The sequence below is a fragment of the Gopherus flavomarginatus genome, chromosome 20 (assembly GCF_025201925.1).
Source record: "Gopherus flavomarginatus isolate rGopFla2 chromosome 20, rGopFla2.mat.asm, whole genome shotgun sequence".
NCBI lineage: Eukaryota > Metazoa > Chordata > Testudines > Testudinidae > Gopherus > Gopherus flavomarginatus.
Genome location: NC_066636.1, coordinates 22,316,190 through 22,331,777, shown reverse-complemented (window position 1 = coordinate 22,331,777; position 15,588 = coordinate 22,316,190). Strand labels below are relative to the sequence as shown.

Genomic DNA, 15,588 nt, shown 5'->3' with positions numbered 1-15,588 from the left:
TTTTTTCATACAACACACTGTAAACCTCTGGAACTCCTTGTTGGAGTGTTCTGTGAAGGCCAATACTATAACAAGGTTCAAAAGGGAGCTAGAGAGATTCATGGAGGGTAGGTCCATCAATGGCTATTTGCCAGGATGGGCAGGAATGGTGCCCCTAGTCTCTGTTTCCCAGAAACTGGGATTGGGTGACAGGGCATGGGTCACCTGTCTGTTCATTCCCTTTGGGGCACCAGCCATTGGCCACTGTCAGAGGACAGGATACTGGGCTTGATGGACCTTTGGTCTGCCCCAGTGTGGCCATTCTTATGTTCTTATGTACATCCAAAAAAAGGCACCCGTTGAGCTTCTGAAAATATCAGGTGTGTCCAGGATGAACATGTCTACTGCGATATTGAACATTGCAAGTGCCAAGGAGCACACATCTGCCCTTCTGCTCGGTGTCACAGGCACGTCCTAATATGGCTTTGATGGTACGTTAACTGTGTGCTGCCGAAGAAGAACCAGGAGAGAAGGAGTTAAGCAAAGAAGACCTCAGTTTTTTTCTGAAGTGTCTGGCAGACTCTTAATGGGACCAAGTTGAAAGGGCTTTAAAACGTACGGCAGTTCTGTGTCTTGGGGCTGCCATTTTTCTGTTTAGTTTAGTGATGCACAACATGTTTCTCGTGGTGAGATGATTTTTAAAGGGGCTACCAGAGTGCAGGGTAATCAAAGGGATCTGATGCCTAGTGAGGGCGTTCCATACGCACACGCAGAGGGTCTGGGAATCAGGACTCCTGGGTTCTGTCCCTGGATTTGGGAAGGATGTGGCCTAGAGATGAAATGAGATGGGAGAGGGGGTCAGGAGATGTAGATTCTACTCCGAGCTCTTAGCAGGAGTGTGGGCTAGTGGATAGAGCAACCGAGAGTCTCTTGGGTTCTATTCTCAGCTCTCAGTCAAAGGAGCTATGCTGACTGGCAGCACTTGGGAATCTAGGCTGCTGGGTCCAACACATCCCTGTTATAATTTTAATGTGGACCATCCAGTGTGGTTGTGCTGCTGTTCTTTGCCTAATGCTTTCAGTTACCCGCAGCCTCGTGTTTACAGGGTTGTGTGTTTTATGGCCCTCAGATAAACACGTGTTAGGTCAGAGGAAACAGAGATTTCCTGACCCATGCAGCTGGATTTAAGGTCACGTCCTCCTGCCCACATTCACAGTTCCATTCCCAACCCGCTGTCCTCTGCCTAGCGGCGAGTTCTCCTCTCTAGTGCCACAAGCGAATCTTGGCAGCTCTCAGCCGGGCTGTGAAACCAAAGCCCCGAGAACACTTTCCCAGTCAGAACGAAATCAAAATGTTTTGACATTTCCAGCAAAACAGTATTTTCGTGGGGGCGTTTTGTGTCAGTTGAAATATCCCCTTTTGATTCAGTTGCAATGTTTGTCCCAGTTTTGACAGCTTTGATTTTATAATATCAAATAAAATAAATTTCACAAGGCTCCATTCCAACAAGTTCGCTTCATTTCCTTTTTTCCCCCTAAACCTAAATTTCACTGAAATTGACATGTTTTGATTTTCAACAAAATGATATTCGCCAATGGGAAATATCTTTTGTCTGAAATTTTTTTGACCAGTTCTACATACACCTCTAAGGCTATCCTTTCTACCTTCCTAAATTCCCCCAGAATTGGAAATGATTCTCTAGTCTAATACCCAGCCCCCCAAGAACTGTTGTGTAACATCCCTGAGTATAAACACCAGGATGGAAAGATGCATTACCCTGGCTCCCATCAGTCATAAATGCAGCCTGTTGCCTATAAACTGTCGGCCTCGTTCGTGATGAAAGGCCCTGCATACAAAAACATGTTAGTTATATTTGATGTTCCTTTACTGTATTGTTCTTTAGGAAAATCAGACATAACACCCTTCAGCCAAAAACAACTGGACGAGAAGCTGTAGAATTTTTTTTTCTTTTCTTGTAACACAAGGGAGAAAAGAAACCAAATTCTTGTCAAATTCCACCCCCTCCGAAAAGCACAGTTGGAATGAATGGGAGAGTGTAGAATTTTTGGAGCCAGAGGAAATAATAAGAAACAAAAGTATCATCTGGAATTATTGGCAGCGAAATCTGAAGAGTCATCAAAATGTGTCAGGCGATGGATCCATATGTTAATAATAACAACCCTGCTCGCCCTGCCCTGGGAGGAAAGTAACGCGGAGGAGCCCTGTCATGGACCAAGACCCCGTGGTGGGGGCTGCACAAACACAGAATAAAGAGACAGGCCACCCCCCAAAAGCACTTGCAATCTGTCTCTTTTCTTACCTAGCCTGATCGACTTTAGCAATAATAAATACGAGACAGATTCTATTGCATGAATCTTCCAGTTTCTTTTTTAGTTCTCAGGGCGTCAGGTGGGGACCTTGAAAAGGACAAAGATTCATATCAGAAGTGGAATCACGCATGCCGCTATAATGACATCTTATCTTTGTGTGTGTGTGTGTGTGTGTGTGTGTGTGTGTGTGTGTGTGTGTGTGTGTGTGTGTGTGTCCTCTATTACTTTAGTATCTGGCTGTCTCAGTCTTTAATAGATTTATTCTCATGACACCCCTGTGAAGCAGGCAGTGCCATTATCCCCATTATACGGGGGGGAAACTGAGGCACACATCCTCTAAGTGGCTCTTATGCCCACTTCATGGATTTGTGGAGGTATTAAACCCTGCTTTGGCTAGCTGGCCTATCCAGACAGTGAGCAATTTGAGACCGGGGCTGTCTTTTGCTCTGCGTCTGTCTAGCCCTGGGCACCCGATCTCAGTTGGTGCCCTGTAGCTGCTGCCATAGATTATTCCTAATCAAGAGAAGGAGCTTTGTTTTCTGAGGTGGGTCTGACGTGCCTGGCCCAGCGCCCTAGAAGTGAGTGATGCCAGCCAGTTGGCAGTCGGCATGTAATGTCCCGTGCTGCAGGCTTTCCCTGGCGCTCTCAGCCTCCTGCACGGCTCCATCTCTCCAGAAACAAGCCGGCCAGGTGCCAGCAGAGCTGCTGTTTATTGCACAGACAGGGAGGGAGTTTGGAAGCTAGAGGCGAGCTTCCTCTGGGTGAGGGACAGGAAAAGAGCCGCAGCAAGCAGGGAAACACACTCCTCCTTGCGGCCAAGGGGCAGGGGCGCTGCGCTCCCCTCCCCTCCCTCTCCTCCCCCCCCCCCACACTTTGCAGATGCACTAGGTACACCATAACCACAACACCATAACACACACAACAGCCCACAACCCCCAGGCAGACCTCTGCGTGCCCCCCTCCCAGACACACCACCACACACAGGAAGGAAGGACCTCACCGTGCTAACAGAATCACACCAGGACAAACCTCAGACCCAACACACTCACCCGTCAGACACACTCTCAACAGATGCCCTACGGAGAAAGAGTCCGCCAACAGGCACCCGCCAACAGGCACATGCACACATGCTCCCAGCCACTGGTGGAGCAAGGGGCACGTTTCCTGCATTGGGGTCCGACCCGGAGGGATCTTGGCCAAAGGAAGACAGGAAGAGTCGGCCTCAGTCGAGCGGAGAGGGGGGTGCATGGCCGGGGAAGAGCCATGGGGGAAGCAGACGCCCACACCAGACACATTGCAACACACTCCATCACACAATGCCCTTTCACACATCACACACCCACCAGAGACATTACACAACCACCACACACACATCACACAACACCCTGACGTCATATAACATCCTTACACTGTCTCACACACACACCCCAGAGACATCACACAACACCCTGACATCACACAATGCCCTGACACACATCACACACTCACCAGAGACAGCACACAACCACCACACACATTTACACACACAAACACACACATCACACTCCACCCTTAAATACATCACATATCCACCAAAAACATCATACAACACCCTGACATCACACAACCACCACATGCATCACACAACACCCTTACACATCACACACCCATCAGAGACACCACACATACACTCATCCCAAAACATCAGTCACACCAAAACCAAACACATCACACATACACCAAACATATCCCATAACCCTCCTGACACACACACACACACACCACCAAGTCCATCACACATTACCCTGATGTGCACACACCAAACACACCATCTCAGGGGGCTGAGAGGAGCAGGCAGGTACTGGTCCAGACCCCCACTAAATTAGCATTCCCAAAATGATGGACTCTACCACCCCACCCCCAAGCACATGGGAATCAGATCTCCCTTAGCAGTGGGCCAGCACTTGTGGAACTCACTGCCTAAGGAAACAAGAACCACCATGGGCCTCACTCAGCAACTTCAGGGTGAGACATGAAAATTGCATGGTCACCTTATGCTTCCCCATGGCAAAGGCAGCTAAACTCCAACATGGACAGCAATCAATGGGCCTTATCAGTATATTGGAGAGGACACGCGAGGTGCCTCGAAACAATGAAAAGAGTAGGATAAATGCAGGATAGATAGATGAGGTGACAAAGCAATCACTCCATAGCTGACAGTCCAGGGTACCGCTACACTACAAAAAAAGAAAACCGTGCAGCCAAGGGTTTCAGAACCTGGGTCAAATGGCTCAGGTCCGCACTGCGGGGCTAACATTAGGAGTGTAGACGTCGTGCTTGGGCTCTGACTGCTGGCGAGTGGGGAGGATTGCAGTGCCCAGCCTCAGCGGGAATGTCTACGCTGCTATTTGTAGCCCGGTCATGTGAGCCCGAGTCAGCTGACCTAGGCTCTGAGACTCTTTGCTGCAGAGGGGTTGTTGCAGTGTAGACGTACCCTCTGTCCTCGTCCTCAAAGGAAACCTGCATGAGAGGTGCCCGGAGGCTTAAATTCATAACTACTGGAGACTAAAACCCAGGATGGTTTCCTAGCTCATCACAACAATTTGCTATTTACCCTACTACAGGTTAATCCTTAATTTGCCAACTGTGTTTCTAGTGCCTCCTTACCGCATGTGTGAAACCGTTATGCTTAACAATCTGTCTCACCTTGTATTTAGCTCCCACACTCCAGATCCTTGCTCCAGGCCTGAAGAAGGGCTCTGTGAGCTCGAAAGCGTGTCCCTTCCACCCACAGAAGTTGGTCCAAGAAAAGATACGACCTCCCCCACCTGGTCTCTCTAATATCCTGGGACCCACACGACCACCACAACACTAGGAAGAAGCAAGAAAGACAGACAGGCAGGCTGGCAACCAAGAGGAGCCAGGAAAGTCATAAAAGGCAAATGGGAACCACAAGTGAGATTCCTGAACCGGGCCCGTCTGGCTTCGCTCCCCACTCATGGTGACACTTTGAAACCACCAGGCACGACCCCCCTCCTGGGAAATCCGCTCCCCGGGCCCCAGACGAGTAACTGGAGAGAGGCCTGTCTCGCCCCAGAGCCAGAGCACAGCACTCGAAATCCGATCGTGTGTAAAACAGAACATTAAAAAAAACGGGTGGAAACTGACACCCAGACCCAGCTGATTCTGCTGCACGGTCTGCAGCCGACTGGGATGCGCCCGGGGTTGCAGGAGGCTTTTGCCAGGTCTGGAATAGCAGAGGCTGGGCTGAGAACTATTGGTAGAGCTGGGTGTGTGGGGAGCCCAGCACTGGAATGGCAGGGGGGGCATGGAGTGGGACTGACGGACTCCAGCAGAGCTGCATGGGGAGGGGAGCTCAGGGGTCGTTTAACAGTGGGGGGTGGCATGGGAGGGCGAAAGCAGAGCCGCATGTGTGGAGAACTCAGGGTAGGAGTAGCCATGGGGCTGTGGATTGGAACTGAGTGGGGGGTGCTCAGGACCTGAATAAGGGGTGCTGCCGTTCAGGAAGGAGTTCCATCCCCTGAGCCATGGGGGGAGGGGGGAGTCGGGGAGCCTGCCCAGTGCCTGTTTCCCTATAGCATGAGAGCAGCAATATCCATCTGTCAAGTCCAGCACTAAATTCACTTACCAAAAAAAAGCATCTATTGATTGTCTAGCGTGTTCCCAGAGCACTAGAAGAATGTTATCGCCACTGCGTTTACTGGCGTGATGAATAGATTTCTATTTCCCATTATAAAGAACATCACTAGAACACATTTCATTAGTATTGACGGGACCTAAAAAGGAAAGTCTCTGAATCCTTTGTCATTCCTGTTTCAGGCAGAGCAGCTGCTAAGAAAGCCAACTGCAACAGGATCCCGTCATGCTGCGCACTGCAGCCACACAGCGAGAGACAGGCCCTGCCCCAGCTGAAATCAGGGCCTCGTTGTGCCAGGTGCTGCACAGACACAGCGAGAGACAGGCCCTGCCCCAGCTGAAATCAGGGCCTCGTTGTGCCAGGTGCTGCACAGACACAGCGAGAGACAGGCCCTGCCCCAGCTGAGATCAGGGCCCCATTGTGCCAGGCGCTGCACAAACACATGGAGATAGACAGTCTCTGTTGAGACCAGGACCCCATCATGTGTCAGGCCCTGCACAGTGAGAGACAGTCCCTGCCCCAGTTGAGATCAGGCCCCTTTGTGCTGGGCGTTGCACAGCCACAGAGCAAGACAGAGCCCCTACCCAAAGAGCTCACAGTGTAAACAGACGAGATGGGAGGAAGCAGGATCACTGTGTTATCTCCGTTGTCCAGATGGGGAACAGGACTGAAGCAACAGATTTGACTCAGGTCAATAGAATCATAGAATCGTAGAACTGGAAGGGACCTAGAGAGGTATCTAGTCCAGTCCCCTGTGCTCATGGCAGGACCAAGTACTATCTAGACCATCCCTGACAGGGTTTGTCCAACCTGCTCCTAAAAATCCCCAATGATATAGATTCCACAACCTCCCTGGGCAATTTATCCCAGTGCTTAAACACCCTGACAAGAAGTTTTTCCTAATGTCCAGCCTAAGCCTCCCGTGCTGCAATTGAAGCCCATTGCTTCTTGTTCTGTCCTCACAGGTTAAGGAGAACAATTTACCTCCCTCCTCCTTGTAACAACCTTGTATGTATGTGAAAACTGTTATCATGGCCCCCTCTCACTCTTCTCTTCTCCAGACTAAACAAACCAGTTTTTTCCACTCTTCCCTCGTAGCTCATGTTTTCTAGCCCGTTGATCACTTTTGTTACTTTTTTCTGGACTTTCTCCAATTTGTCCACATCTTTCCTGAAATGTGGCGCCCAGAACTGGACACAATACTCCAGGCCTAATAAGCCCGGACCAGAGCGGAAGAATCATTTCTTGCGTCTTGCTTACAACACTCCTGCTAATACAGCCCAGAACGGTGTTTGCTTTTTTTTGCAAGAGTGTTACACTGTTGACTTGTATTTAGCTTGTGATCCACTCTGAGCCCGAGATCCCTTTCTGCAGTACTCTTTCTAGGCAGTCATGGCCCATTTTGTATGTGTGAAACTGACTGTTCCTTCCTCAGCGGAGCACTTTGCATCTGTCCTTATTGAATTTCATCTATTTACTTCAGAGCATTTCTCCAGATCGTTCTGAATTTTAATCCTATCCTCCAAAGCACTTGCAACTCCATCCAGCTTGGTATCATCCGCAAACTTTATAAGCGTGATCTCTATGCTGTTATCTAAATCACTGATGAAGATATTGAACAGAACCGGACCCAGAACCGATCCCTGCGACATCCCACTCATTCTGCCCTTCCAGCATGACTGTGAACCACTGATAACTCCTCTCTGGGAACAGTTTTCCAACCAGTTATGCACCCACCTTATAGTAGCTCCATCTAGGTTGTATTTCCCTAGTTTGTCTATAGGTAATGTGAGAGCCAGCATCAAAAGCCTTATTAAAGCCAAGATATACCACAGACATATCACAAATACGGGCTGGGGGATAGACGCTATCTCCCAAACCAGGTCCTTGCCTGCCCAATCTCCCAAGGCTCTGGTCATGGAAGAGACACTATGGGCCAGTAATAACAATGTGTGATGAAGGAAAAGCCCCGGCCGAGGGGTTTCGCCATGTGGGTCACAGGCACCAGGCGAAGCATCAGTTGCGCTGCCAGGAGGGGTGTCTCCCTAGAGCGGTGAACAATGCGCCACATTCCTCCGGGGTGAGTCCAGGGTGATGTCAGCGCTTCTCCGCACACGCTGGGGAGGCCGCAGTGAGTCACCCGGCCCCGCCCCGCGCTCATTTCCCCTTCCCCCCCCACCCGCTGCTTGACCTTGCTTCCTCCATTGCAGGAGGAGAGTGCAGATGAGCCCAGAGGCGAGACTGACCCCCAAGGCCTCTAGGAGGGGAGCCGCAGGGTGGCCCCTATAGCGGCCAGCACATGTGGTGAAGCGACGTGGCCGAGGTCACACAAGTCACACAAGGATTGCAGGAGTGCGGACGCCACGTCCCTCTCTGGCCCTACACTGTGTTCACCTCTCCCCCTGGGGATCCTCACGCCAAGTCCTCTGTGCTAGTAACCAGCTCGCTGTGCACCCCAGAGCCGGGTGTTGAACCCAGGTGTCCTGCTTGGAGTCCACTGCCCTAGCACCATATTCCTTTCAGTCCAGCTTCCCGGGCCTCTTCTGCACTAGCCACTGGGCCCCACTCCCCTCCCAGCACTGGGCACAGAAACCAGGTGCCCTGCCTCCCAGCCCCCTTCTGCTCTAGCCACTGGGACCCACTCTCCTCCCAGCGCTGAGCACAGGACCCAAGTGTCCTGCCTCCCAGCCCCCTTCTGCTCACTCCCCTCCCAACACTGGGCACAGAACCCAGGTGTCCCGCCTCCCAGCCCCCTTGTGCTCTAGCCACTGGGCCCCACTCACCTCCCAGCACTGGGAGAAGGAGGCAGCCCTAGCCCTTGAGGCAATGTGGGGCTGGGCTGGGCCACAGAGGGGTTCAAAGCCTCTGGAGCTATTTTAAGCCACGCTCCAATCAGCAGAGCAGTCACATGCCTGCCCAGCTGGGTCTGCACCCCTCTAGCCCCGGGCTGCCGCCCCTTCCATTGACATCCGGGCAGGCTGAGTCACAGGGCAGAGTGGTGCCTAGTGGTTAGAGCAAGGGGCTGGGTGCTGGATGCTCCAGGTGGCGTCGAGGCTCTGGCCTGCTGGTGCGGCAATGGGCAGGGGGATCTTAGCTCACATCACTGCTGCATCTCAGCTTCCCCAAAGGCGGGCTCAGAGCAGTGGACTGGGAGTCAGGACACCTGGGTTCTATGAATGGCTTTGGGAAGGGAGAGGGGTCTAGTGGTCACAGCAAGGGCAGGGGAATCAGGACTCCTGGGTTCTATTCCCAGCTCTGGGTGGGAAGTGAGGATTAAAGCCTCAACATGATCCCCTTGGTGGGAAGGGGTCAGTTCTGCTCTGATGGGGAAACTGAGGCACAGAGCCAGGGAAGTGACTGGCTCAAGGTCAAAGAGCAGAGCTGGGAATCAAACCCAGAAGTCCTGAATCACAATTCCCCTGCTCTAACCACTAGACACCACTCCCCTCTCCGAACTGGAGCAAGAACCCAGAAGTCCTGGATCCCAGTCCCCTCTGCTCTAACCACTAGACTCTACTCCCTTCCCAAAGCCATTCAGAACCCAGGCTGCCTGTCTTGGTCACCCACTCTAACCGCCAGCCCATCTCCGAGTGTAGAGAAGGACACTAGGAGCCACTGCTCTTGGGTTCTGTTCCCAGCTACTGGAGGAAGTGTGGTCTAATGATGAGAGCAGATGACTGGGCAGCAGGGCTCCTAGATTCCATTCCCGGCTTGGGGAAGGAGTTTAATCGAGCGATGAAAGCAGAGGGCTGAAAGCCAGGACTCCTGAGTTCTGTTCGGCCACTGACTCTCTGGGCAAAATCACCTCCCTGTGCTGTGCCTCAGTTTCCCCATCTGTAAAATGAGGGTAAACGGTAATGCCTGCATCTCCTGAGCAGGTTTTCAGGATTAGCTCATACATAAAATTCTTTGAGATCCAAGAAGGGGACCCCCACCCCGACTTAGTCCCAGTGCACGGGGCGGACGTTGAGTGTCTGGAACCTGCTGGGATGACATGTCCGCTGAGCATCCGGGACACAGCATGTTCCCTTCTATGGGCTCCAGAAGGAGGCAGGATGATGGTCGTGGTGGCCTTTCCCCCCACATGCAATGTGAGCCACAGATATCATCCCTCACCGCATCACAGGCGCCTTCACTCGGGTATCGCACTGCCTTGGTCAGGGTGAAATACCACAAGGACCAGGCTGTCCCCTCGCCTGCAAAGTTAAACGTCACCCTTTGCGAAGGAGAGGGATGTGGTTAGTGAAGGGAACTGGGAGTCCAGACTCTAGGGGTTAAGCCGAGCCCTGGGAGGGGAGTGGTGTCTAGTGGTTAGAGCAGGGAGGGCTGAGAGCCAGGACTCCTGGGTTCTATTCTCATTTTTCATGCTGACTCTCTGTACGACCTTGTGCAAGTCCCTTCTGGTTTTATGGGACGGGGGCTGTCCTGAGACCCAGTGTCTCTCTCCAGCCCTTCGCGAAGTCCCTTTAAGGGCTATCTGTCCCGGGAAGGTGCAGGGACCCGGCAAGGAGCCATTATCTCTGCTCCTCCAGTTTCCCCTGCAGTGTCACAGGCACTGACGTGCTTCCTCCCAGGGCTGAGCGAATGGCAAGCTGGCCAGGAGACCGTTGGCCCAGCCAGGCCCCTGGGAGGCTACAGCCCCAGCCAGAGCCCTCTTAGGGGCTGGTCAACTCGGGACCCAAGCTGTTCAGGGCAGGACAAGTGAAGCCTGTGCTGTGATGGGGTTATATGGGATCATACCTGGTCTGCCCCATCCCTGCCCTGCCCTGATCCCAGCCCAGCCCCTGCTCCAGATCCACTTAGTCCTCAGGTCCACACAGCCCCCAGACCCTGCCCCAGATCCACCCAGGCCCCAGATCTACTCTAGACCCTCCTCAAGATCCACCCCAGACTCCAGATCTGTCCCCAGATCCACCAAAGCTCCAGATCCACCCAGGTCCCAGATCTGTTCTAAACCCTTCCGCAGATCCACCCCAGACTCCAGATCCACCCCAGACCCTTTACCATATCCACCCAGGCCCCAGATCCATGCAGCACCTACCTCAGATCCACTCCAGCCCCAGACCCTTCCCCAGATCCACCCAGTGCCCAGATACACTCTAGACTCTCCCCGATATCCACCCCAGACTCCAGACTCACTCCAGATCTGTCCCCAGATCCATCCAAGCCCCAGATCCACCCAGGCCCCAGATCTGCTCTAAATTCTTCCGCAGATCCATCCCAGTTTCCAGATCCACCCCAGACCGACCCCAGCCAGCCTGCCCAGCCCCCATACCCTACTCCAGCCCCTAGTCTTTACCCCAGATCCCCCCGCCCACCTTTCCAGTCCAGCCCCCAGGCCCTACTCCAGATAAGCCCAGGCCACTGTCCCCCACAAACCCCATTCCCTCCAGCCCAGCCCACCCTACTATGTCCCATCCAACTTCCACTCCGTCCTGACCCCCACCCATTCTGCTCTAATCCTGCCCTTCCCCGCCCCTCTCTCCTCAGACGGGCCACTCACAGGAACAGGTACCATGGCCAGGTTGGGGGCTCGTCCAGCTGTTCCCAGGACTTGGGTCAGGGAGGAGGAAATCTGGGGGAGCAGGACACGGAGGGTGAGGGAGTCCCTCCCTTTGAACCCCATGCTGGACTCGCCTGACCCCCCTTCCCCGCACAGAGGCCAGCCACCTGCCCCGGCTCCAGGCCCCCACGCCAGGTCCGTCCGAACAGAAACCAGCCTCTGCCAATCCCTTGCCAGCCGGGTCTCAGCTCCAGCACTACAGGGCTGATCCTGCCCTGTCTGGCGTGGTGTCAGTCCAGCAGCCCTACCAGACTCCAGCACAGTGACTCTGCCTTTACACCCGCAGCGCTGACAGCTGAACGTGGACCAACCTCCTTTGCCCCCTCCCGCCCCTCGGCTTTACTTTGGATTCACATCACAGTAACGGAGAACAGAATCTGAACCAATGTCCATTGACACCTGCAGAATGACTCCAGATTTGCACCGATTTAACTGAGAGCAGAATCTGGCCCCAACTCTTGACGACCCCCGCAGATTTACACCGGTGTCACAGAGACCAGAATCGAGCCTCAGACCTCTTGGGAAGACAGAGCTACCTAGACGCTGGATCCTGGATGCTCAGAGGAGCCCTGTGGGTAGGTATCAGCCAATACTGGGCTGTAACATCAGAGGCAACACAGAGCCCCTGCCCCTAGCCCCTCGCAGAAAGCAGGTTGCTCTAGGATGCCCCTGGAAATCTCTCGTAAACAACCTCTGTAACTGGGGCACCTGGCTCGGCTTTTGGTGCTCAGGTTCCAGTGACCAGCACTCTGACTGTCACCGATCTGTATCCATCCAACAATCAGCTGTGGGCGAACCCCACAGTACTCACCTTTCTTCTATCCCGGGCAAGGTATCTCCAGCAGCCTCCCAAGAAATCCGCTAGCAGGGAGCAGACGGGCCGGGCGTGCGAAGCAGCTGAAGGAATTTGAGGGAGAGGGGATAAAGAGATCAGGAAGGGAGAATGTATTTCCCTCTCCAGGGAAAAAAGAACCAAAGAGCCCTCTTTTGAGTTTGGGTCTCGTCTCCTGCTCGGGGCAGAGTGGGCGCTGAGGCTGTGGGTCAGAGGAGGCTATGGCGGGGAGGGGCCATTCAGTGTGAGGGGGAGGGAGCAGGAAGGGGGCTGGGAACCAACTCAGGAAGTTTTGACAAGGAAACTAGTAAGGGCGCTGGGCTTGGAGGAAGAAGGAAAAAAAAACACGCATACACATCACTTTTTCTTTGGCAAGAAATCCGCCTGTGCGAACTAGAAGCTGCAAAACAAGCGTGAAACCAGACCCCATCACACAGAGCTCTGTGGCCGGGATCCAGCCCCCCGGGGCTGTGTCCTCACTAGCGAACAGGGTAGGTCAGCTCCCACGTGGTGAAACCCGAATGGAGATGAGGCAGTTTACAGCTTTCACACGAGCTAAAGACTCGGGCTTCCGTCGACCTCACTCATGTTAAAGCCACGATGGCAACTGCCTTATCATCCCCAGGCAGTGCAGCTGTAGTCGTATGGGTCCCAGGATTTTAGAGAGACAGGATGGGTGAGTCCCACTCTGGGTCTCTTCCAGAAAAACAGATACGAAACCTGCAGCCACCTCTCTGCTGCTACATTGATCAACACCCCCCTTCATGATCTATGGGCCCTACCCACGCCTCTCACAACATGTGGGGTACCTCAGGCAGCACACGAAATGGCCCGATAGCAACTGTGTGGGTGAAACCAGGCAATCACTAGGCTCCCCAGTGAACTCACATGGGAAAGGGATAAAAGGCAAACTCACCCTGTCCCCCGGATGAACATTTTTCATGGAGTGATCACTCCATGCCTGACCTCTCAGTCCTCAGCCTTGAAGGAAACCTGCACAACACCTTCAAAAGCCGAGCCTGCAAGCATAAATCATCTCTCTCCCCAACAGAAGTTGGTCCCCTAAAAGATATTGCAGGCCCCGCCTTGTCTCTCTTGGCTTCACTGGGCTTTTACCTTGGGTTATGAACACAGAAGTGAATGCAAGGCCTGGGGGAGCCCAGGGGCCAAGACCTATGCCCACCCTCCCCCCTGTTGCACTCTAAGCCCATCATCCAGATGCACCGGCCTGGAATGGGGAGGTGGTTTCAGGTGCTTTATGGTAATGAAGGGCCAGATATTTTTTTTAAGGCATAGCCCTGGTGGGTGCTGGCTCCATTACCCAAGCAGAGTCTCGGAAAACTCGGCACAAAGGTATTTAGCTGCCTAACGCCCAACAGAACCCAATGGAAGTTAGGCGCTGAGACGGGCCTACACAATTAGCCCATCATACGTGGAGCAAGTGGCAAAGGCCTCGGATCCCTTTTGTGGCTCTTCTCTGCACTCTCAGCAATTTTCCAACATCCTTTTTACCCTGTGGCCACCAGCCCTGGACACAGTATTCCAGGATCGCTCTCACCAACGGCATATACAGAGGTCAAATCAGCACCCTGCTCCTCCTCACCGTGCCCCTAAGCTTGTTCGCTACGACCCCAAACTCCCTTTCTGAGTCCCTGCTTTCCAGGATCCAGTCCCCCAGGCTGCACCTCTAGGAGCAAAGACACTGCATTTAGCTGCATTAAAACGCAGTGCGTTGGAAGGGGTCCGTCTGACTGAGCGATACAGATGACCGTCCCGACCCCATTGCTATTAACCACTCCGCCAGCGCGTCATCTGCACGTGTCAGCAGCAGCGACGTCCGACTTACCTCCAGATCGCTGAGGAAAGTGCAGAACAGTCTGGATCCTGGGTGGAACTCCACTCTGAACACGTCTGCTCAGGGATTCCCCGCTGGCATTTTGGATGCTCTTCAGCCCTCCGCTCCCTGCCCGGCTTCCCCGTCCGTTTGCACGCTGGACCTGTTGCCCAAAAATATGTTTTTTTTATGCTGGGGCACAAGCGTTTGGATCCTCTTATTCTCCAACCCAGCAGAACTGCTTCCGCTCCAGGTCAAAGACAGGCTGAAAAACACATAGGGCCCGATGCACCTTGTAAAATCATGCACGCCAGGGCAAAACGGGCCCGATTCTCCATGGCCCTGCACCTGATTTGAGTTTACACCCTAGTGACAGCAACAAGGGGGCACAAAACTGGTGAAAATGAGGATTAGGCCCTCGTGATGCGGCTGTTGTATGCTCCCAAGCCAGACGGGGGGAGCTGTGCGCCCCCCCTTTGCATGAATGTAAAATGACTGTGCAGGGTGGTGGATAAAGGGGGAACAAGCCAGGGGCTTTTCCTCCACCCTGCGAGGGTCGGGGGTCCACATCCTGAGAGGTCTCTGTCCACGGAAGACAGGCACCTCAATACCAATGAGGGTCTGGGCTGAGGATACTCTGGGCTCTGATTCTCCCCTGACACTGGTGTAACTTGGGAGCAGCTCTGCTGAAGCGGTGTCAGCGAGAGCGGGGTGAGCGCGCTTGTCCAGGGAGTGGGATAATCCAGGTTTGCCTGGTGCAAAGCAGAGCAGCTTGCAAGGGGCAGCGTTCCCAGCAGATATTTCTCTCTGCTGAATAGCAACATCTGGTGGCCCAGGCAGCAAACTGCAAAGCAGTGCAAGGGATGCAGTCAGGACTGCCGGACAGACAGAGGGGTGGTCTGAGCATAGGCCTGGAGCCAGGACTCCTGGGAGCAAACACTGACTCAATGCGTGCGCCAAGGCAAATTACTTCCCCCACTGGGCCTCAGTTTCCCCAGCTGTCAAGCAGCAGTGATGATGCTGAGCGCATAGAGGGAGGACAATATAGAAAGTCTCAATAAGATGAAAACTCTCGGAAGACTCTAAAGAAATTCATTTCAGGACAGATCTGTCGGCTCCAAGCTCTCCGGCAGGCTGGGAATTCGAAAGGGGGCAGATACATTAAAGATCGAGAGGCACTCACATACTGTGGTGACGGGAGACATATAAGAACCCATGACAGGTAGCCACCCAGTTGAAGCCATAAAGCTTGGCTGGGGCCTCTGGGTGCGACCATATTCGTAATAAGAACGGTCCAGCCACTGGACAACCAGTTCTTTGGGGCAGGGACCATCCTTTTGTTCTGTGTTTGTACAGAACCTAGCGCCACTGAGGTGCTGCGGCGCTATCCCCCTGCAAATCAAAATGGATTGT

At 53.4% G+C, this 15,588-nt stretch overlaps 1 protein-coding gene across 2 annotated transcripts in view; it reads right to left on the bottom strand.

Annotated features, from left to right (window-relative positions):
• PEAR1 (platelet endothelial aggregation receptor 1) overlaps positions 1-12,553 on the bottom strand; it is a 57,021-nt gene extending 44,468 nt beyond the window's left edge. Inside the window, exons 1-2 of one of the 2 annotated variants that reach the window (XM_050930498.1) lie at positions 12,321-12,553; positions 11,450-11,521 (exon numbers count right to left, since the gene is read on the bottom strand). The gene's annotated coding sequence lies outside the window, so the exon portion shown is untranslated. The remainder of the gene's footprint in view (positions 1-11,449; positions 11,522-12,320) is intronic. The other variant, XM_050930497.1, reaches the window with a different exon arrangement.
• Positions 12,554-15,588: the final 3,035 nt, after the last annotated feature.